The sequence below is a fragment of the Oryctolagus cuniculus genome, chromosome 20, assembly GCF_964237555.1.
Source record: "Oryctolagus cuniculus chromosome 20, mOryCun1.1, whole genome shotgun sequence".
NCBI classification, from domain to species: Eukaryota; Metazoa; Chordata; class Mammalia; order Lagomorpha; family Leporidae; genus Oryctolagus; species Oryctolagus cuniculus.
This window is the reverse complement of record NC_091451.1, coordinates 8,588,453-8,610,881: the sequence shown is the minus strand read 5'-3', so window position 1 is coordinate 8,610,881 and position 22,429 is coordinate 8,588,453. Positions and strand designations below refer to the sequence as shown.

The 22,429-nt window shown below is 44.8% G+C and overlaps 1 protein-coding gene across 1 annotated transcript in view; it reads left to right on the top strand.

The window, feature by feature from the left end:
* Positions 1 to 22,429, top strand: part of SYT16 (synaptotagmin 16) — a 330,451-nt gene that overhangs the window by 76,493 nt on the left and 231,529 nt on the right. Inside the window, exon 2 of the mRNA XM_002719549.5 lies at positions 2,901 to 3,003. The gene's annotated coding sequence lies outside the window, so the exon portion shown is untranslated. The remainder of the gene's footprint in view (positions 1 to 2,900; positions 3,004 to 22,429) is intronic.

Below are 22,429 nucleotides of genomic sequence, written 5' to 3'. Positions count from 1 at the left end.
TTCATAAGCGGGCCCCTGATCCCCTCCAGACTCTCGGTTTCTTCTTGTTCAAGCTGTTCCTTCTTTGTGCCTGTATTTTCTCATCTGTAGAACAGAGATAACTACTTGTCTCATAGCAGTGTTGCAAGGATTAAATGAGCATTTTATCAAAAGCAGTGGAAGCAGGGCCTGGCGGATAGACTCAACAAATGTTGGCTGTAGTTTACTCTTTTTTCTTTTTGAGATTTATTTATTTATTTGGAAGGCAGAGCTACAAAGAGACAGAGACAGAGAGAGGGAGAGAGGTTTTCCATCCATTGGTTTACTCCCCAAATGGCTGCAACAGCTGGAGCTGAGCCCGTCTGAAGCCAGGAGCTTCTTCCAGGTCTCCCATGCAGGTTCAGGGGCCCAAGGACTTGGGCCATCTTCCACTGCTTTCCCAGGCCACAGCAGAGAGCTGGATCGGAAGTGGAGCAGCTGGGACTCAAAATGGCGCCCATATGGGATGCCGGCACTGCAGGCATCGGCTCTACCTGTATGCCACAGTGCCGGCCCTGTAATTTACTCTTGCTGTTCCTATGGCTACGACTGTTGCTGTAACCGTCCATCACTCCTGTTGTACTGGTACTACACTGTATTGCTGTCTCCTGAATCACTGCTAACACTATTGTTGCTGCTACCATTTGCTTTTCTACTGCACCTCTTACCCCTGATTTGGATTTTGAGCCCCTGTTTCTCCTAGTTGTAGAAAATAGTTGGCCTGTCAGTTTAAGGGGAACTCACTGTCTTCTGCATTTTTAGCTAAGTAATTAGGGGAATCCTGGCTCCTACCACTTTTCTTAGAGGATGAGCCAACCTCATGGAGGTTTGTGTCTGATCGTGCAGTGCAGAGGAAGTGTGTGTGTGTGTGTGTGTGTGTGTGTCTATGTGTGTGTATGTGGGGGCACAGTGGTTCACGACTGTCCCATGTGCACCAGGCACTGCACTTTGATCTTTGGCCTCTGTCTTTGCATATCTAGGTCTTAGGCAGCCTCTATGGAGCCATGTTTGGGCTTGGTAGGGGTATGGAAGGGATTGGGAGCACCCAGAGATCCTCAGGTGTTCTCTGGCCTAAGGCTTCCTGAGGCCCAGCGAAGGCTTCTTGCCCTAGCTCTTCCCTCCACCAGCTGTCGCGGTGTGGACCCCTTTTGACCAGAGACCTGCAGGTTTCCCTGGGCTTTCCCCGTGGGAAGTAAGGCACAGATCTCCTTGTCCTGGAGTCCCTGCAGGCCAGGGAGTTTCAAACACAGGTTCCTCTGTGCTGGGAAGGGGGCCGGGAGGAGGCTTTTAAAATCACAGAGGTGACCGGTGAGGGTCAAGTATTGCCAACCATGAAGTGAGAGTAGCCTGGCAGGAAAGGCCCTGGGTGTGGCCAACCCACCTGTCCGCACTGCAAATGGGTGGTGGTAGGGCCAGAGGGAAGAAAGGGAAAATCTGGGTTACAGAATGGACGAATAAATGCAGTGTCTTGGACTGCAGGCAGGCCCGGCCCACGCAGGCGGATGAGACACCGCCAAAAGGGAACCTGATGACTGTGCAAGCAAGAGTTTCTACTGCATGGGCTTTGTGCTTGAAAATAGCTTGTTTTGCACAGTTTGGGTGCTTATCTTCTAATTTTTGCAGTATTTATGAAGAAATATGAGAGTTCTTCAAAAAGTTCTTAGAAAATGTGTAATATGAAAAATGCCATGCGTGGGGCTGGGTTAAACCACTGCCTGCAATGCTGGCATCTCACATGGGCACCAGTTCAAGTCCCGGCTGCTCCACTTCTGAGCCATCTCTCTTGTAATGCACCTGGGAAAGCAGCAGAAAATGGCCCAAGCACTTAGGCCTCTGCCCCTCATGTGGGAACCTGGATGGATTTCCAGGTTCTTGGCTTCTGCCTGGCCCAGCCCTGGCCATTGTGGACGTTTGGGGAGTGAATCAGTGGATGGAAGATGTTGTTCTCTCTCTCTCCTCTCTGTCTCTCACTCTCCCCTTCTTCCTCTCTCTCCCTCTCTCTCTATAACTCCGCCTTTCAAATAAATAAGTGCATTTTTTTAAAAAAAGAAAATAGAAAAATTTTGCATGGATTTTAAGAAATCAAATCATATCTTTTAATTCTGTTTTCCTGCCAACTTTCTGGAGAGCCCTCAGATGTAAACTCTAGCCTCCTCTTCCTGTATCATATACTAAGAAAGCAATGGATTAATAAAGTTTCCTTTCATTTGTTCAAAAGATTTTATTTATTTATCTAAGAGGTAGAGTTACAGACAGAGAGAGGGAGAGACAGAGAGAAAGCTCTTCCATCTGCTGGTTCACTCCCCAAATGGCTGCAATGGCAGGAGGTAAGCTGATCCAAAGGCAGGAGCCAGGAGCTTCTTCCAGGGCTCCCACGTGGGTGAAGGGACCCAAGCACCTGGGCCATCCTCCACTGCTTTCCCAGGCCACAGCAGAGAGCTGGATTGGAAGTGGAGCAGCCGGGACAGGAACCAGAGCCCATTTGGAGGCTTTACCTGCTATGCCACCATGCTAGCCCCTCTTATTACTTGTGACCAGAATTGTTTGTCAGGAGCAAAATTGATCCTCTTAGATTGTGTTGATTAAAGACGCACATCAACATACCCAGTCCACTGCCTGTGCTGTGTAGTTTGAAAGAAAAGAATAGTTTTTACAATGCAAATGGTTGGAAACTTCAAAAGTGGAATAATTCAGGGCATGTGAACACTCTGTGAGATTCAAGCTTCAGTTTCTATAAATGAAGCTTCATGGGAACACAGCCATGCTCACTCTTTACGTATTGTCTGTGTCTGTTTTAGCACTGCATGGGCAGAGTTGAGTAGCTGCTGCAGAGACCATATGGCCTGCAAATCTGAAAATATTTACTGTTTGACCCTTCGCAGGAGGAGCTGGCTAATTCCTGGTGCAGCGTGTAGGGGCAATCTGACGTGAAGGGGAGCTCGGGGGAGAACGTTCGGTCTGGAAGTTTCTCTATGCAGCCTACAGGTAAGGGCAGAGCAGCCTCCCCGCGGAGGCGTTGACCTTAAGGAAAGCAGGCAGGAGAAGTTGTGCTCCCATCAGCCTGCGCATGGGGTTTGTGTGAGCCCCACCCCTCCTCTGCAGCGCTCAGAGCCTGCTGTTATTTTATGCCACCTGCATAACCTGATTTGCATCTTCAATGAATATCTAGCTACCACTTGGACTTTTTTCAGAATAAGGAAAATGGCTTTTATGAAGCCATCTGTAGATGAAAAATAAATAGCAGCCAACGGTCCTGGAATATGTGATTGAGGGAGCTGGAGCTCAAAAAAAAAAAAAAAAAAAAAATCAACAGCTGATTTGCTCCCCAAGTCAAGAAGCTACTAAGGAGAGTTCAGTGTTTACAAGAAGAGAGAGGCGGGCGGAAGCCAGCTGGGGGATGAAGGGAAAGTACCAGCCTTTTGGAGCCCAGTGGCACACTGGGCTCAGGGGCGGGGCCGGAGCTTGTCCTCTTGCCCCCAATCCCCTACTCTCTGGAAGCTTCTTGGTCTTCCTTCTTCCAGAGCCTGGTAGAGCTTGCCAGTCCTGGGACCCCACTTGTCTCGGGGCTGCACTTGCCACACAGGTGGTTTTCCTGTAGATCTTCCATCAAAGAGGATTTCGGCGTCTGAACCCAAGGCTCAGTCTGACGGAGCCTTGGCCTTACCAGTGGCAGGTTGATGATTAGATTAACCCTCTCATTCTTTCGTTCCTTCCCGTCACTGCCTGGAGCCCTCCAGTTGCCTCGAAGAGTTGTCAGTGGCAGATTGCAGATAATGTGTCAATTCGTAGCTGCTGCTGCTGCTTCTTTTTTAAAGTTTCTATGTATGTATTTGAAAGAGAGGAAGAGAGAGAGAGAGAGAAAGAGAGAGAGAGAGATCTTCCATCCACTGGTTTACTCCCCAGATGGCTGCAGCAGCCAGCGCTGGGCCAGTCTGAAACCAGGAGCCAGGAACTTCTTCCACGTCTTTCATTTGGGTGGCAGGGGGCCAAGCACGTGGGCCATGTTCTGCTGCTTTCCCAGCTCATTGGCTTATTCCACTGGCAGGGAGCTGGATCAGAAGTAGAGAAGCCAGGACATGAGCTGGTACCCATAAGGGATGCCACCATTGCAGATGGTGGATTTACCCAAGTGCCACAATGCTGGTCCCAAATTCTCAGCTTCTAAATGCAGAGTAGAGAGTGAAACAGAGATTGAGGAAGTAAATGTGATGAATCAGAACAATTCCCAGGGTGGGCGTCTAGCTGAGGGGTTAAGATGCTTATGTCCCCTGTTGGAGCGCTTGCATTTCATTCTAACTCCAGCTCCTGACTCCAGCTTCTGGCCAGTGTAGACCCTGGGAGACAGCAATGAGAGCTCAAGCAACTGAGTCCCTGTCACCCATATGGGAGACCTGGATTGAATTCCTGGCTTTGAGCTGCAGCCTAGCCCCAAATATTGTGGGCATTTGAGGAATGAATCAATGGGTAGTACCTCTCTCTCTCTCTCTCTCTCTCTCTCTCTCTCTCCTTCTCAAATCAAATCAAATAAGTCAATTATCTGTACCAATTGAATATCTGTTGTCTGAAATATTTGGCCTTAAGCATTTCAGGTTTATTATTCAGATTTTGTAACATTTGCCTAGACCTCACCGATTACATACCCTTAATCCAAAAATCCAAACTCTGGAATGCTCTGAATTCTGAAACATTATACTTCTTCCCTGTATTTCCCCACTCTCACTTCATCCTCCTTGAATTTCTCCTCCTTGAATTGATATAGACATTCTGAGCAGGAAAAGAGAGAGGAGAGGTAGAGAAGGAGCAGAGAGTCTTCCCTCACTGGATGTACCTCCTGCCCTTCTTGTTCCCCGTCTCAGGTTGCCCTGTTTGATTAAGGAATATGATAGTAGAAGGTATCTGTGCCTGGCATCTTAGGTGAAGTTCAGGGAGATGGCAAGTCTCATGGACATCTGATTGCTCATCTTGGTATTGTGTATGGGAGAACTAACTTCTAGCTGTGCCTAGGCTAGAGCAAGCCCCAGATATCTGCAGATACTCATTGGCATTGCAGACTATCCACAGATTCCTAGGACTCCCTCCCGGTGGGGGCACACACACCAGGTGAGAGTGTATGCCCAAGACCTGAAGGTCTTTCAGCAAGCCAGGAAGAAGCAACATGGACAGTCCCTGCTCAGTGTGCTTCAGGGAGCCATTCCAGAAAGCATTGCCTACTGTCTGAGTCAGGGCCTGGGTGAGATGAGTTACATCATGAGGAGGTGGCTGATGACCCCCCACCTCAAGGTGGCCTTGTGTGGAACTTAGGACAACTCCAGAAAGGACAAGGATGAAGGAGAGATTTCTTCTATTTAAGCAGGTTTTTGTTTCTCACATTGGGTGGAGTGGGGCTCAAAGTCAGAGACTAAAATGAGTTAAAGAAATAAGTCACATCTCCTTACTAGCATCTTGTGAATTTGTACCAGATACAGTCACGCTTATTAAATATTTTGTGCCAAGTATTGTACAAATGCTTCTTATGCATCTTGACATTGAATTCTTTTAACTTACTGAAGCAAATATTAATAATCACAATCTACGGAGGAAGCTGTAGGCATTCAAAGGTGGATTCATTAGCATAAGTTCACCTAGCCAGAAAGGGTGGAGCTCACTCCACATGCTCATACTCATACTCACCCTCATACTAGATAGGACCCTACGGTAGGCCATTTCAGTATTCTTTACGCAGAGCTCTTAGTGGAACAAACCTTCTCTTTGACAATAAAACCTTTCTGGGTCTCTTTTCATGTGCCAGGAGCTCTGCTAGGCCTGGGCTACACAATGAATAGCGTTCACTTCCCTCCAGGGAGGTAGCAATCTGCCGCCACTTGTTCCTAGCACATGGAGGGTACTCAGGATGGGCCAGCTGGGTGGATGAGTTTGAAAGACACAAGGCATCAGTGAAGGAAAGAACGGCTTTGTCTAACTGCAGGTAAAGCACCAAGAATCTTGCAAGCACACTCACAGAAAGGGAACTGGAAAGAAGCAGGAGACTGACTCTGGTGGAAGTATGGATCTGATTTCTGAATGGTCCCCTACCCTAGGCAGTGTGGAAGACTGGTTGGCTGCAACCCTAATTCTAGTTGAACAAACCCTTGGGGAGCAATGGGCTCAGAGAAGATACATGGGCTGATCTGAGAAGGTTGCTGTGTTTCTGAGGAGGAAAGGCAGGCAGAGAGCTTCCCAAGGTGGAATTGTGTTCAGAAGGGAGAACTCACCTCACAAAAGCACCCCCTTTTTGTTGTCTATAAAGCAATTGAACAAAAAAAAGTCTATTAAATATTTTTTTTGTACAGGTAGAATTAGATAGTGAGAGAGAGAGAGACAGAGAGAAAGGTCTTCCTTCCATTGGTTCACCCCCCAAATGGCCGCTACGTCTGGTGCACCGCGCTGATCCGAAGCCACGAGCCAGGTGCTTCCTCCTGGTCTCCCTGGGGTGCAGGGCCCAAGCACTTGGGCCATCCTGCACTGCACTCCTGGGCCACAGCAGAGAGCTGGACTGGAAGAGGGGCAACCGGGACAGAATCCGGTGCCCCAACCGGGACTAGAACCCAGGGTACCGGCGCTGCCGGCGGAGGTTTAGCCTAGTGAGCTGTGGCACGGCCCTATAAAATATTTGACAAAGGTAAGAAATATAGGTCATATTACAACTCACTGTTAGCATCTGTCACACACTCTGTTGAATCTGGGACACAAAGCTGAGCTTCAGGCTTCTGCAGGGGGAAAGTAGGAAGGGCTGGTTCCAGCGTCACAGCTCTGGCAGAGAACAGGCCGTGGTTGGGTTGCCAGGCGGTGAACGTCAGCCCGTCACTTCCTGCGGCTCTCTTGTTGGTACTTCTGTGGTGACAGCCAAGGGCAGGAAGGCCCTGTTGTTGGAATTGCCTTCGGGCGTTAGGTAGTCTTTGGTGGCTTGGAGTAGACACTGGCTCTTTTTATTTAAGTCGGAAGGGGATGCTCAGGAGGAGTATAGGCGAGCCCACAGTATGGGAGAAGCAGCTTCTCTGGGGCAGGCGTCCAGCAGCACTGAAGGTGTTGGAGTGAGAATGACTCACAGTTCATTGAGGCCCTGCTAGGGCTGCAGCCAGTGAGCTCCAGTTTTAGGCAGCCTTTCCATCACTCTCTGGCTGGTTCCCTCCAGGGCAGCAGGAGGGTCTGCGTGGCCTGCACTGGACTGTGGACCTGCGCCCTGGCCAAAGGAAGCTAAGGCCTCTTAAGACTGATCCAACGGGGAAGAGGCAATTCCTTGAAAAAGTAGGTGGCGGTGCAGTTACACAGAGAAGGCGGAGTGTGTGCCAGGAGGCCACGTAGACATCTTGGTTGAAAGGACTGAGCTTCCTGGAGCTCTGTTGACTGTAATGGGTTCCTTGGTGTGGTCTTGGAAAGACTTTGTGATCTTGTACCCCCATCTCTCTTTGACCTGCTCTGATAGCTGCTCCTTGTGACCCAGCTTCTGCTGAATCCAATCTGATTGCCCTTTCTGACTTGTGTGTCAGAAATCCTACTGGAGAGTCGGTGGGATTTCTTGGGTCTTTCAGGAGTGTCAAAAATGAGGGAAGTTTTATCAATAGCTTGGCTTATTCCTGAAAACTCCCAATCACAGGAGATTGAACTCCAGTTTTGCCCCCGAGTGCTGCCCAAACAGGATGTCTGAGTTATTCCCCTCCACTCCCTGGCACTAATGGATACTTTCTTGGTGCTCCCACTGGAATTGCTCATTCTTGGCTTTTGCCTGGATCTACCACTTCTCTGGAGTTGGGATGCTCTTGGTTGTGCCACATGTGAAATTTGATTTAGGACTATTGAAAAGTTGCCTATGAGGCCGGCGCTGTGGTGTGGTGGATGAGGCTGCCATCTGTGGTGCCAGCGTCCCATGTGGGCACTGATTTGGGTCCTGGCCACTCCACTTCCAATCCAGCTCTCTGCTATGGCCTGGGAAAGCAGTGGAAGATGGCCCAAGTCCTTGGGCCCCTGCACCTGCATGGGAGACCTGGAGGAAACTCCTGGCTCCTGGCTTCGGATCAGCATAGCTCTGGCTGTTGTGGCCAACTGGGGAGTGAACCAGTGGATGGAAGACTCTCTCTCTCTCTCTCTCTCTGCCTCTCCTCTTTCTGTGTAACTTTGACTTTCAAGTAAATAAAAAAAAACTTTAAAAAGAAAGAAAGAAAAAGTGCCTGTTTCCTTCCAGTTAGTCAGTTTTTCTTATAATGAGATACCCAAGGTCCCTAGCTGTATACAGAAGAAAGGGTTACTTAGCTCACAGAGTGGAGGTTCACGTCCAAGATCCGGCAGCCCCAGTGGTTTGGCCTCTGTGAAGGCAGAGGTTGGTGATGGTGGAACTTGCGCAGAGGAAGGACCACGTGGTGAGCCAGGAAAGGCAGTGGGGTGGGTGGGTCTAACCTAGGCTATTATAAAAAAGCTTGCAGGAATTACCTTCTGAAGGTGCTTGTCCAGTGATCTCAGCACCTCCCACAGGGCCCACCTTCTGAACAGCTAACCTAGACTAAGTCCCCACCCTCTTGGTACCACTTCTGACTTTGAGGTTTCAACATGTGCATGAGTTTGGGAATCAAATCACGGTCTCGCTGCAGTCCCTTCACCTTAAAGTCTTGATGTCTGTGTCCTGCTGTGCTCCTTTCCTGAAGGGCGTGCAGCAAACCCCAGAGGGAAGATGTCTGTCTCTCTCCCGGCTTTCTTAGGAGCAACTCAGTACAAGTGCAGGGTATACAAGTGCAGTGCATACCCGGAGGCCACACAGAGTCTGCGTTTGCTTCCATGGTGTTGTGAGGTTGTGTTTCTTAATAATCACTCAATGTTTAGGTTAAACTTTTGTGAAGAGCCTTGAGTGCTGCCTTGCCTTGGCTTGAGTCTTGAGGGATAGGATAGGGTGTGTGGAGCTACCTTGTGCCGCTGGACTAAGGATCTAAGCAGTTGCCTGCCTCTTTTCAGAGGTGGATGGTTGGAGTAGGTCTCTCTGATGAACGTGCGGTCTTTTCCACTTGCTGTGTGGGCATTTGAGTGACTGGAGCCATCATTGTAATGGCTTCAGTTACTGAGGAGCTATCCAGGAAAGAATAATTCTGGGTATGCTTTGAGTACTGATGTTCTGCCCACTGAGGTGTTGCTGGCTGATGAGCTGTAAGACAAGGCTTTGGGAGGGGGCATTGACATACTGTGCTCGTCTCACTGGACCCAAAGGCGTATTAGCTCAGGCTCTGACCCACTTGTCTCACACGTGTTATATTTATGAGTTTTCCCTTTGTCTTTTCTTTCTATATCTAAGTACTATAATTAGCAGCTCCTAATCATAATTGACTTGAACCTGCAGGACCACTGGGAGGTTAGAAACATAGCAATTATGAAAAGAAAGAGATCATTAAAACTCACTCAAAGGAGGTGAAGGAATAATTGTGGACACATTTTCTTAAGTGGCCTAGAACTTGTGATGCCATCTAATTGTGTCCATTACAGGTGAGGCCAAAATAGAGTGTCATGTATTTACTTATCACCCACTTTGAAGACTCTCCTTGACATATCTTCCTTGTTCCTTCAACAGCCTGGCTCTGAGGGCCTCCCAGAACTGATGTGTGCCCTAAAGAGAAATGGAACTCCGCACTGCTCCCAGTGGCCTGAAATTGCATTCAAGTCCTTCTTGTAGCTTAAAGTCTTGATTTCTGCTAACAAATCTCCTATGGGAAGTTTAATGCTGTTATCAGATAGTCACACTTTTGGAAAGTGAGCTACCCATCAAAGTCCATGTTTACTTCGTAGTGCAGAGTTGTTGGGGAAGTGGCTGAATTTCAGAGTTCCGGCTGGTGGAGGGTAGATGGAAGTGACGAAAGCTGTCTCCAGTCTCGACCCACGAGACCCTTCTGGGTAAAATCTCCTTGCCCTCTCCCTGTCTCTTTAGAAGTCAAGAGCTAGACTTCAGTTTAGCCACTAAATAAGTGCATAGATGATCTCTGCTGCCCGCCCCAACTCCTACCTTTTGTAGCAGTTATACTTCTCTCGTATTAAGTCACCAAGAATTTCAGTTTATCTACTACCACAGCTAGTGCTACCCTCACAGGTCAAGTGGCAAAACACTGTTAAAAATGTGTTTTGATAGAGAGACTCTAGGACATTCAAGTGCCTCAGGTAAAACGGGGTGGGGGTGTTGTGTGCAAGTGGAGGTGAGAAGTCTAGAATGGCAAGCAATGGAGCACAAAATAAATCTCCTTAATTATCCTTGTTAGGTTGTTGTAAGTGCTTGTAGCATATCAGCTAAAAACGGTTTTACACTGAGTTAGCATTTACGATTCTTTTCCTACTTTCCAGCTTTCTTGGTATAAAATCTTGTCTTATTTTCATGGCCTGGAGCAAATATTGATAAATCAACTTCAATATGCTCAGTGCTGTCCTAAAGCACTAAAACATGTAGTTTGGTTTTTCTTCACCTCCACCTCACAGCTCTAAGATTATGTAACTGAGCAGTGGCACAAAATAACTCAGGATATACTATCCATCAATGCTGCCATCCGTCCAGTACTCTCCATGTATTTTATAAAACCTTACTTGAGAGAGAGAGAGAAAGAGAGAGAGAGAGAGAGAGAGAGACTCCCACTGCTTTATTCCACAAATGCCTACAATGGCCAGGACTGGACGAGGGGCCAAAGCTGGGAACTGGGAAGCCAATTCGGGTCTCTCGCGTAGGGGTTAGAACTCTAATTGCTTGATGTTGCAGTGGATTCGTTTCTGAGAGGAGGAGCGCAGTGGGGGCAAGAGGCACGGAGTCACCACACAGACCCTGGGAGTTGGGTGAAAGCAGGCCTGAGGCAAGCAGCCTGCAGACTCGTTTATTTCAGTTGCTACAGCTGCCTATATAGCCAAGGCAGCCAATTCTATCAAAGGGCATACCAATCACAGCCTGTTGCAGGGCAGTTTCCAAGCCATCCAATCACAGCCTGTTGTCAGTCAGGCTCTTTTTTGTCATGTGGTTTCCAAAGCCATCCAATCACGACCTGTTGCCAGGCAGTTTCTGTTGTCAGCGGCCATCTTGGCATGACCTTCTCACCTTCTCACTCCACCACAGCTTGAGCCATCACTGATTGTCTCCCAGGGTCTGCATTAGCAGGAAGCTGGAGCAAGGAGCTAGAACAGGGTATTGAGCCCAGGCACTCTGCTGTGGCACATGGGTATCTTAATCAGCTACTTAACAACTTGGCCAAATGCCTTCCCCTCCATGTATTTATACTAGGAACACTTAAGAGGCTCAATGAACCCAGGGATACCTCTTGTCTCATGGAGCTCATATTCTAAGAATTACAAATCATTTTAGAAATGAATTAGTTTTGTAAGGGCTTACTGTTCACACCCTGTGCTAGAAGTTGGGTATTGAAGTATGTAGAATTCCTACTCCCAGTGCCAGGTTGAACACAGAGAAGGCTGGCCATGGCTTTGTCTTTAGTTTTTGCACTAAGGCAGGGAGAGCTGACTCTGTTCACTCAGTAGCTGCTGAGCTCATGGAAACTTGAATTCACATGCATCATACAAAGGACTTTTAAATATTTGATCATTTTATTCTTGGTTATAGTTGCTTTGAGAAATCTGAGTACAGCACCTGCTTGTTTCCTGAGTAGTGAGATGCTTGCATTAACTAGAGATGATGTCTGGTGAGTGATTACTATCAGTGAACATTTACTTCATTTCTAAATAAAATCTGCCCTAATTATCTTTTGCCATGTAACAAATCACCCCACTAGTTGGCAGCTGAAAATGACATTATTTCAGGAATGTGAAAGTGTGGTTCTGGCACAGGGTCTGTCATGAGGCTGTGGTTACAGTGTCAGCTGGGGCTGGAGGATCCCTGTCCGAGCAGGCTCATGCCATTGGCTGGAGGCCACAGTTTTCCTCACTATCTGGGGCTTTCCATAAAGTGCTTACAACGTGGCTTCTACCTGTGCCCAGAGTGTGTGACCCAAGAGTGAACAAGGCAAAAGCCACATGTCCTGAAAGGACACGCCACCCATTCCCCCACATTCTATTGGTTGCACAGATAATGCTGCTATAGTATGGGAAAGGACTAGAGAAGAGAGTGATTACTTGGAAGTGGAGATCTTTGGAGTCCCTCTTGACGGCTGGCTAGCTAACACAATATCCTTCCTCCATAACTTCTTGGTCGCTCTTAGAAATAAATACCACTTGAGTAGAGTATGCTTTGAGGACCCTACACAGAAGACTCAGATTACAAGAGCTTCCTCTTGTGCTTAGGTGGAGGTGGTGTGTTCAGTCACAGAGTTTAGATTTTGCAGCCTCTTGTTTCAAATACATTGTGAGTTTAGATCTTGTTGATCATTTATCGTGGGTGTCTCACTGTTTCAGTTTTCACCTGGGACTACGGGTGAGACATCCCTGTAGGACAAGCCCAGTCTTTAAAGGCTGTTACTTCCCTGCTTCTCCTTTCTTTCCAGTTTCTCCACCAGTTAAACTGACTGCAACCAAGGTTGGCTGCTTAGTGTGGTCCCAAGAGGTTCCTTTCATTTGAAGCTTTATGACGACAACAAGACCAAGCTGAGGGGAACCAAGCTGAGGGAGGATGGCATGGACAGTGGTTTCCAGACTTGCCTGTTGATAAGAATTACCTGCTGTTGGAAATATGGGTTCTCTGGCAGATGCCCTAAACAGCACTCTGGCCTCAGAATCAGCCCTTAAGGCATTCAGATCCGGCAAAAAAGCCCACTCAAGTTTCTCAGGCATGGAAAGCTAAGACACTGTGACAAAAAAAAAATGACCTAAATGAAAGATCTCTGTGAGTGAGATCCCAGTGGAAAGAACAGGCCATCAAAAAGGAGGTACCTTTCTCTGAAGGGAGGAGAGAACTTCCATTTTGATTATGGCCTTGTCTAAATAAGGTTGGAGTTTGTGAACTCAAGAGGCTTCCATAGCCTTGGCAGCTCATGACAAGAGCCTTGGGTGATTATTGACATCATAAATAAGAGTGTCGATTGTTAAATCAACAATGGGAGTCATGGTGCACTTGCTCCCCATGTAGGATCTCTGTCCTTCATGTGTTGCACTATGCGAATTAACGGTAAAACTAGTACTCAAATAGTACTTTATACTTTTATATCTGTGTGGGTGCAAACTGTTGAAATCTTTACTCAGTATATACCAAGTTGATCTTCTGTATATAAAGATAATTGAAAATGAATCGTGATGAAGAATGGGATGGGAGAGGGAGTGGGAGATGGGATGGTTGCAGGTGGGAGGGAGGTTATGGGGGGAAAGCCACTATAATACAAAAGTTGTATTTTGGAAATTTATATTTATTAAATAAAAGTTTAAAAAATTAAAAAAAAAATAGGGGTTCTCAGCCTGGCCCAGACTTATTGAATAGGAACCTTCTGAGGAGAGGCCTCTGTGTAAATTTTTGTTTGTTTGATTTTGTTTTTATTTAATAATACTTTATGTAATTTTTAGGTCCCCAAGATAAGAAACCACTGGGTTAGATTGCAATGGCAACAAGAGTCAAATTGAGCATCTAATTTATTGGAGTTCAAATAGAAGTGCTTGATAACTTAGAGAGGGGGGGGGAACAAATGTTGTTTGTATATAAAAACTTTATCAATGGGTATGTCATTTGGAATGCTTCCTTCCATATCATAGGGTCAGGGTTTGAATTCTGTCCCATTGGTTCTGATTCTAACTTCCTGCTAATTCAGACCCTGGGAGGCAGCAGGTGAAGAGTCAGGTAGCTGAATTCCTGAAACCCACATGGAGACCTGAGTCAAGTTCCCAGCCCTGGCTGTTGTAGGCATCTGTGTAGTGACCAGAGGATGAGAGATCTCTGTCTCTGTCTCTCAAATAAATAAATAAAAAAAATATTTTACAGAGATATAATTGAATTATAATAAGCTGCATGTATTTGAACTTGACAATCTGTGATATAATCTATGTGGTTACTTCAAAAAGTGGAAAATGGAATTAAATGATAAATTTATTTTGGTGCAAAAATTTTGAAATTCATGCATGATTTTTCATAGTATGACTTTCCACAGACTTTTTGAAGATCCCTCATATGTAGCAATTAAAATTTTTTTTGAACCCAAATAAGCTTATCTTGTAGTCATTTCATCTGTGAATTTTTTTATTGTGAATTCTTTTTTTTCCCTCAAAGAAACCTTTTATTTAATGGGTTCAAATTTCATAAGTACAACTTTAGGAATACAGTAATTCATAAGTACAACTTTAGGAATACAGTAATTCTTCCCACCACACCCACCCTCCAACCCTTACTCCCACTCTTCTTCCTCCTCCCTCTCCCATTCCCAGTCCCATTCTCCATTAAGATTCATTTTCAATTAACTTTATACACAGAAGACCAACTGTATACTAAGTAAATATTTCAACAATTTGCAAGCACACACACAGAAAAAAACTGTTTGAGAACAAGTTTTAAAGTTAATTTTCACAATATAACTCATTGAGGACAGAGGTCCTATATGGGAAGTAAGTGAACAGTGACTCCCATTGTTAATATAACAATTGACACTCTTATGTATGATGTCAGTGATCACCTGAGGCTTTTGACATGAGCTGTCAAGGCTATGGAAGCCTTCTGAATCCACAATCGCTGTCAGTATTTAGACAAAGCCATAAGCAAAGTGGAATTTCTCTCCTCCCTTAAGAGAAAAGTACGCCCTTTTTTGATGGCCACTTCTTTCCACTAGGGTCTCACTCACAGATATTTTTTTGCCACAGTGTCTTGGTTTTCCATGCCTGAAATGCTTTCATGGGATTTTCAGCCGGACTAGAATGCCTTAAGGGCTGATTCTGAGGTCAGAGTGCTATTTAGCAATTTTCATTCTATGAGTCTGCTGTGTGTATTACTTCCCATGTTGGAACATTCTCTCTCTTTGTAAAGATTTATTTATTTATTTGAAAGACTGAGTTACACACAGAGAGAACGAGAGGCAGAGAGAGAGAGAGAGGTCTTTCATCCGCTGGTTCACTCCCCAACTGGCTGCAATGGTCAGAACTGCGCTGATCTGAAGCCAGGAGCCAGGAGCTTCTTCTGGGTGTCCTACATGGGTGCAGGGGCCCAAGGACTTGGGCCATCTTCTACTGCTTTCCCAGGCCATAGCAGAGAGCTGAATTGGAAGAGGAGCAGCGGGAACTAGAACTGGCACCAATGTGGAATGCCAACATCACAGGTGGCAGCTTTACCCGCTATTGCCACAGTGCTGGCCCCACATTCTCTCCTTTTAAATTCTATCTATTTTTATTACCAGGCACTTCATCTTATTTATATGATCCCTCTAACATTGAATGCTATCTATATGATTACTTTATCACTTAAGATGACATTTTTACCACCCAACTTAATGGGATTTGGGGTCCCATGGTAAGTTTTTAAAATGTACCCTTAGAAATAAGTCTGGGCCGGCGCCGCGGCTCACTAGGCTAATCCTCTGCCTGCGGCGCCGGCACACCGGGTTCTAGTCCCGGTCGGGGCGCCAGATTCTGTCCCGGTTGCCCCTCTTCCAGGCCAGCTCTCTGCTGTGGCCAGGGAGTGCAGTGGAGGATGGCCCAAATGCTTGGGCCCTGCACCCCATTGGAGACCAGGAGAAGTACCTGGCTCCTGCCATCGGATCAGCACGGTGCGCCGGCCGCAGTGCTCTGTCCGCGGTGGCCATTGGAGGGTGAACCAACGGCAAAGGAAGACCTTTCTCTCTCTCTCTCTCACTGTCCACTCTGCCTGTAAAAAAAAAAAAAAAAAAAAAAAGAAATAAGTCTGTAAGAATGTATGCAGAACTACACAGTTTTACAGTTACAAACTCCTACCTCTCTTATACCCAATCTTACTGAGATCTGTTTTTTTTTGTTTGTTTGTTTTTTGTTTTTGTTTTTTTTTTTTTTGACAGGCAGAGTTAGACAGAGTTAAGACAGTGTGAGAGAGGGACAGAGAGAAAGGTCTTCCTTTTCCATTGGTTCATCCCCCAAATGGCCAGTGTGCTGTGCTGATCCGAGGCCAGGAGCCAGGTACTTCCTCCAGGTCTTTCATGTGGGTGCAGGGCCCCAGCACTTGGGGCCATTCTCCACTGCCTTCCCGGGCCACAGCAGAGAGCTGGACTGGAAGAGGAGCAACCAGGACAGAATCTGGCACTCCAACCAGGACTAGAACCCGGGATGCCGGCGCAGCAAGTGGAGGATTAGCCAAGTGAGCCATGGCGCCGGCCTGAGATCTGTTTTTAATTGACTTTATACACATATGATTAACTCTGTGGGGAAGTAAAGGGTTCAACAAGTAGTATGAAGCAGAAAAAAATTGTTCCTTGACAGTCAAGACAATGGCTGTTCAAATCATTGCTTCTCAAAGAGTTAATTTCACTTCTACAGGTTTCCTTGTAGGTGCTCTATTAAGTTATCATAGCTCAGGGAGAACATATGGTATCTGTCCATTTGGGAGTGGCTTATTTCACTAAGTATGATGTTTTCCATATTCATCCATTTTGTTGCAAATGACCAGATTTCATTTATTTTACTGCTGTGTAGTATTTCATAGAGTACATATCCCATAATGTCTTTATCCAGTCTTCAGTTGACAGGCATTTAGATTGGTTCCTTGTCTTAGCTATTGTGAATTAAGCTGCAATAAACATGGGGGTGCAGAGAACTCTTTTATTTGCTGATTTCATTTCCTTTTGGTAAATTCCCAGGAGTTCGATGGCTAGGTCATATGGTAGATCTATATTCAGATTTCTGAGGTATCTCCAAACTGTCTTCCATAGTGGTTTTATCAGTTTACATTCCCACCAACAGTGGATTAGGGTACCTTTGCCCCTACATCCATGGCAGCATTTGTTGTTTGTTGATTTCTCTGTGAAAGCCATTCTTACTGGAGTGAGCTGAAACCTCATTGTGGTTTTGGTTTGCATTTCATGGCTAGTGATCCTGAACATTTTTTCATGTGTCTGTTGGCCATTTAGTTTACCTCTTTTGAAAAATGTCTGTTTAAGTCCTTTGTCCATTTCTTCACTGGGTTGTTTGTTTTGTAGTTGTGGAGTTTCTTGATCTTTTTATAGATTCTAATTATTAATCCTTTATCAGATGTTGCATAGTTTACAAATAATTTCTCCCATTCTGTAAGTTGCCTCTTCACTTTGCTGCATGTTTCTTTTGCAGTATAGAAGCTTCTCAATTTGATATATTCCCATTTGTGAATTTTGGCTTTTATTGCCTGTGCCTCTGGGGTCTTCTCCAAGAAGTCTTTGCCTATGCCAATGTCTTGCAGCATTTCTCCAATGTTCTCTAATAATCTGATGGTATCAGATTATAAATTTAGATCTTTAATCCATTTTGAATGGATTTTTTGTGTGAGGTATAAGTTAGGGGTCCTGCTTTATACTTCTGCATGTTGAAATCCAGTTTTCTCAACATCATTTATTTGTTGAAGAGACTGTCCTTGCTCCAGGGATTGGTTTTAATCCTTGGTCAAATGTAAGTTGGTTGTAGATGCTTGGATTGATTTCTGGCATTTCTATTATGTTCCATTGCTCTATCCATCTGTTATTGTACCAGTACTAGGCTCTTTTGATTGAAACTGCCTCGTAATATATCTTGAAATATGGTATTATGATGCCTCTGGCTTTATTTTTGTAGTGTAAGATTGCTTTTTAGCTATTCAAAGTTTCCTATGTTTCCATATGAATTTCAGCATAATTTTTTTCTAGATCTGAAAAGAATGTCTTTGGTATTTTGATTGGTATCACATTGAATCTGTAAATTGCTTTTGGAAGAATGGACATTTTGATGTGATTGATTCTTCCAATCCATGAACATGGAAGTTTTTTGCATTTTTTTTGTGTCTTCTTTCATTTATTTCTTTAATGTTTTATAATTCTTATCATAGAGAGCTTTGACATCCTTGTTTAAGTTTATTCCAAGGTATTTGATTATTTTTGTAGCTATTGTAAATGGGGATTGATCTTAGAAGTTCTTTCTCAGACATGGCATTGTCTGTTCATACAGAGGCTGTTGATTTTTGTGTATTGATTTTTTTTTATTTTTGACAGGCAGAGTGGACAGTGAGAGAGAGAGAGACAGAGAGAAAGGTCTTCTTTACCATTGGTTCACCCTCCAATGGCCGCTGCGGCTGGTGTACCGTGCTGATCCAAAGCCGGGAGCCAGGTGCTTCTCCTGGTCTCCCATGCGGGTGCAGGGCCCAAGCACTTGGGCCATCCTCCACTGCACTCCTGGGCCACAGCAGAGAGCTGGCCTGGAAGAGGGGCAACTGGGACAGAATCCAGCACCCCGACCAGGACTAGAACCCGGTGTGCCGGCGCTGCAAGGCGGAGGATTAGCCTATTGAGCCGCGGCGCCTGCCAAGTGTATTGATTTTATATCCTGCTACTTTACCAAACTCTTCTATGAGTTTCAATAGTCCCTTGGTGGAGTCTTTTGGATCCCCTATATATAGATCATGTCATCTGCAAATAGGAATAATTTGTTCCTCTTTTTCAATTTGTATTCCTTTGATTTCTTTTTCTTGCCTAATGGCTCTGGCTAAAACTTCCAGGATTATATTGAATATCAATGGTGAGAGTGGCATCTTTGTCTGGTTCCAGATCTCAGTGGGAATGCTGGCCATGGGTTTGTCATAAATTGCCTTGATTGTGTTGAAGAATGTTTCTTCTATACCAAATTTGCTTAGAGTTTGCATCATGAAAGAGTGTTGTATTTTATCAAATGCTTTCTCTGCATCTATTGAGATAATCATGTGTTTTTTTGTTCTTCAATTTGTTAATGTGATGTATCACATTGATTGATTTGCAAATGTTGAACCATCCCTGCATACCAGGGATAAATCCCACTTTGTCTGGGTGAATGATCATTCTGATGTGTTGTTGGATTTGATTAGCCAGAATTTTGTTGAGGATTTTTGCTTCTATGTTCACCAGGGAAATTGGTCTGTAGTTCTCTTTCTCTGTTGCATCTTTTCTGCATTTAGGAATTAAGGTGATGCTGACTTCATAGAAAGAATTGGGAGTATTCCCTCCCTTTCAATTGTTTTGAATAACTTGAGAAGAATTGGAGTTAGTTCTTCTTTAAATATTTGGTAGAATTCAGTAGTGAAGCCATCTGGTCCTGGGCTTTTCTTTGTTGGGGAGGTCTTTATTACTGATTCAGCTTATGTCTTGGTAATGGGTCTGTTTAGTTTTCTATGTCTTCGTGGCTAAATTTAGTTAGGTTGTATGTGTCCAGGAATCTATCCATTTCTGCCAGGTTTCCCAATTTGTTGGCATACAGCTCTCTGTAGTAATTTCTGATGATTCTTTTTATTTCTGTGTTGTCTGTTGTTGTACCGCCTTTTTTATCTCTAATTTTATTGATTAGATCTTCTACTTTTTTTGGTTAGTTGGGCCAATCGTGTGTCAAGTTTGTTTATTTTTTCAAAAAAAGCTCTTTGTTTTGCTCATCTTTTGTATTTTTTTGTTTCGATTTTGTTGATTTCTATTTAATTTTAATTATTTATTTTCTCCTACTAGCTTTGGGTTTGGTTTGATGTTGTTTTTCTAGATCCTTGAGATTCATTGGTAGCTCATTTATTTGGTACCTTTCCAATTTCTTTATGTAGCCACCATTTGGTATAAACTTTCCTCTTAACACTGCTTTTGCTGTATCCCATAAGTTTTGATATGTTGTATTGTTATCTTCATTTGTTTCCAGAAATTTTCTGATTTCTCCTATGACCCACTGTTCATTCAGGAGCATGTTATTCAGTCTCCATGTGTTTGCATAGGTTCTAGATTTCTGAATTGCTGATTTCTAGCTTCTTGCATTGTGGTCCAAGAAGATGCATGGTATTATTTCGATTTTTTAAAAATTTGCTGAGACCTGCTTTATGGCCTAGCATTTGGTCAATCCTAGAGTAAGTCCCATGCACTGGTGAGAAGACTGTGTATTCTGAAACTGTAGGATGAAAAGTTCTTTAGATATCTAGTAGGTCCCTTTGGTCTATAGTATAGATTAACTGGGCTGTTTTCTTGCTGATTTTCTGTCTGGTTGATCTGTCCATTGCTGAAAGTGGGATATTGAAATCCCTCATTACTATTATGTTTGAGTCTATGTCTCCCTTTAGATCCCTTAACGTTTCTTCTAAATAGCCAGGTGCCTTGTAATTAGGTGCATATGAAATTCCAGCAATAAGAAATGAACAAAAGATTGGAGCTGAAGACCTTGAGTGCTTGCTTTTTGCCCGTTAACCAGATTACTAGAACTATCTGCATTATCTGTGCAGCATGGGGTTTTTATTATTTTTACCTAAAGATGTCTCTTTTTGGTAACGACAAACGTGTTTTTTAAAAAAGCCTGGTTTTTCTCAATACACCTTTAAAGGTTTTTAAATTGTTTCATATCTGGTCAAGTTGAGATTTTTAAGAACTTCATTTTTAATTTGTAATAAAAGTTTACAACTTGATTTTTTCAAAAAAGTCAACAAACTGCAAGCACCTGCTAATAAAGGTCTTAAATAATTAAAAAAAAGGTTTATTTATTTATTTATTTATTTGAAAGGCGGAGTGACAGAGAGAGTGAGATCTTCCACCTGCTGGTTCACTCCCCAGGAAGCTGGGTTGGAAGAAGCGGCCGGAACTCAACCTGTGCTCTAAGCTGGGATGTGCAGCTGACCCTGCTGCACAACACGTTCCCTGAAATGCAATTCCAAGTGAGAATGCAGAAACAGCTCTTTGTTGACTATTTAGGGATTGATGGAATTCTATGTAAATACAGAATACATGCTTTCCAGTGTGTGTTTCCACCTGATCTTTTTTTGGAGAGAACCATTTTAGTAAGCAGGCCATTTGGCTTTCCGATTCTCTAATTTTGGGCTTTCTAATTTTCTCAGTGAACATTTGCTGCATTCGCAGGATGGTGAGAAGGTCTGATGGTGTTGCTGTCTTGTAGTCTGGACTCCAGAGTCACTTGTAGGCTATGACCATCTCTCCTTGTTTGAAAACCTAGTACATAGAGATACAGTATATATTTTTTTTTTTGGTAAACATTCCTGAAACTCAAGCCAGCTTCTACATCTGGTAGTCAACCAAGAAGCTCCAATCCATTTCCAGCACTAACGTCAAAATGAACCATGATGGATATTTTTTTCATTATCTTTTTTATTTTATTTATTTATTCTTTTTGACAGGCAGAGTGGACAGTGAGAGAGAGAGACAGAGAGAAAGGTCTTCCTTTGCCGTTGGTTCACCCTCCAATGGCCACCGCGTCCGGAGCGCTGCGGCCAGCGCACCGCGCTGATCTGAAGGCAGGAGCCAGGTGCTTCTCCTGGTCTCCCATGGGGTGCAGGGCCCAAGTACTTGGGCCATCCTCCACTGCACTCCCGGGCCACAGCAGAGAGCTGGCCTGGAAGAGGGGCAACTGGGACAGAATCTGGCACCCCGACCAGGACTAGAACCCTGTGTGCCGGCGCTGCAAGGCGGAGGATTAGCCTAGTGAGCCGCGCCGCCAGCCCATGATGGATATTTTTGCGAGAGCTTTCAGAGTAATAGAGGAGATTTTTAAGGTAATGTAGACCACGTCCAATTTTTATTGCGTATGCTTGCTTTAAAGCCCCACAAGAGATAACATTGCAATCAATACACACACAATATAAACTGCACGTTTAGTTTCCTATGGCCACCATAACAAATTACCACAAGCTTGCTGGATTAACAAAAGAGAAATTCAGTCTGTCACGGCTATGGAATCTGAAGTCAAGGAGTAGGCAGGGCCGTACTCCTCTGAAGACTCTGAGGGACCTTTGCTTACCCTCTTCTGATGTCTCCAGGTGTTTCTTGCTTGTGGCTGCACAGCGTCAAGTTCTAGCTCCACCTTCCCAGGGCCTTTCACTCTTCCCTTGTGTCTCTCTTTGGTGTGCGTCTAAACCACTCTCACTGGTTTAGGCACTCCCTCTCACCTCCACCCGCAGATGATCCAGGATGATCTTATCTCTCCATGTGCTTTACCTTAATTGCATTTGTAAAGACTTCCCCTGCCCCGCCCCCTTTTTGTCCCAAGCTAGGACATATCCATGGGTTCTAGGGTTGGGTCATGGACATGTCATTTGGGGGGCCACCATTCAATCTACTATAGTACTTTGCTGTAAATCTGAAAGCAAATTGTATACAAGGGATCCATCGAAAAGCTCTGTACAAAATGATAAATTTAGGGACCTGTGCTGTGGTGCAGTGGGTTAAAGCCCTGGCTTGCAGTGCCAGTGTCCATGTGGGCGCTGATTCTAGTCCTGGCTGCTCCACTTCTGATCCAGCTCCCTGTTAATGTGCCTGAGAAAGCAGTGGAAGATGGCCCAAGTCCTTGGGCCCCTGCACCCATGTGGGAGACCTGGAAG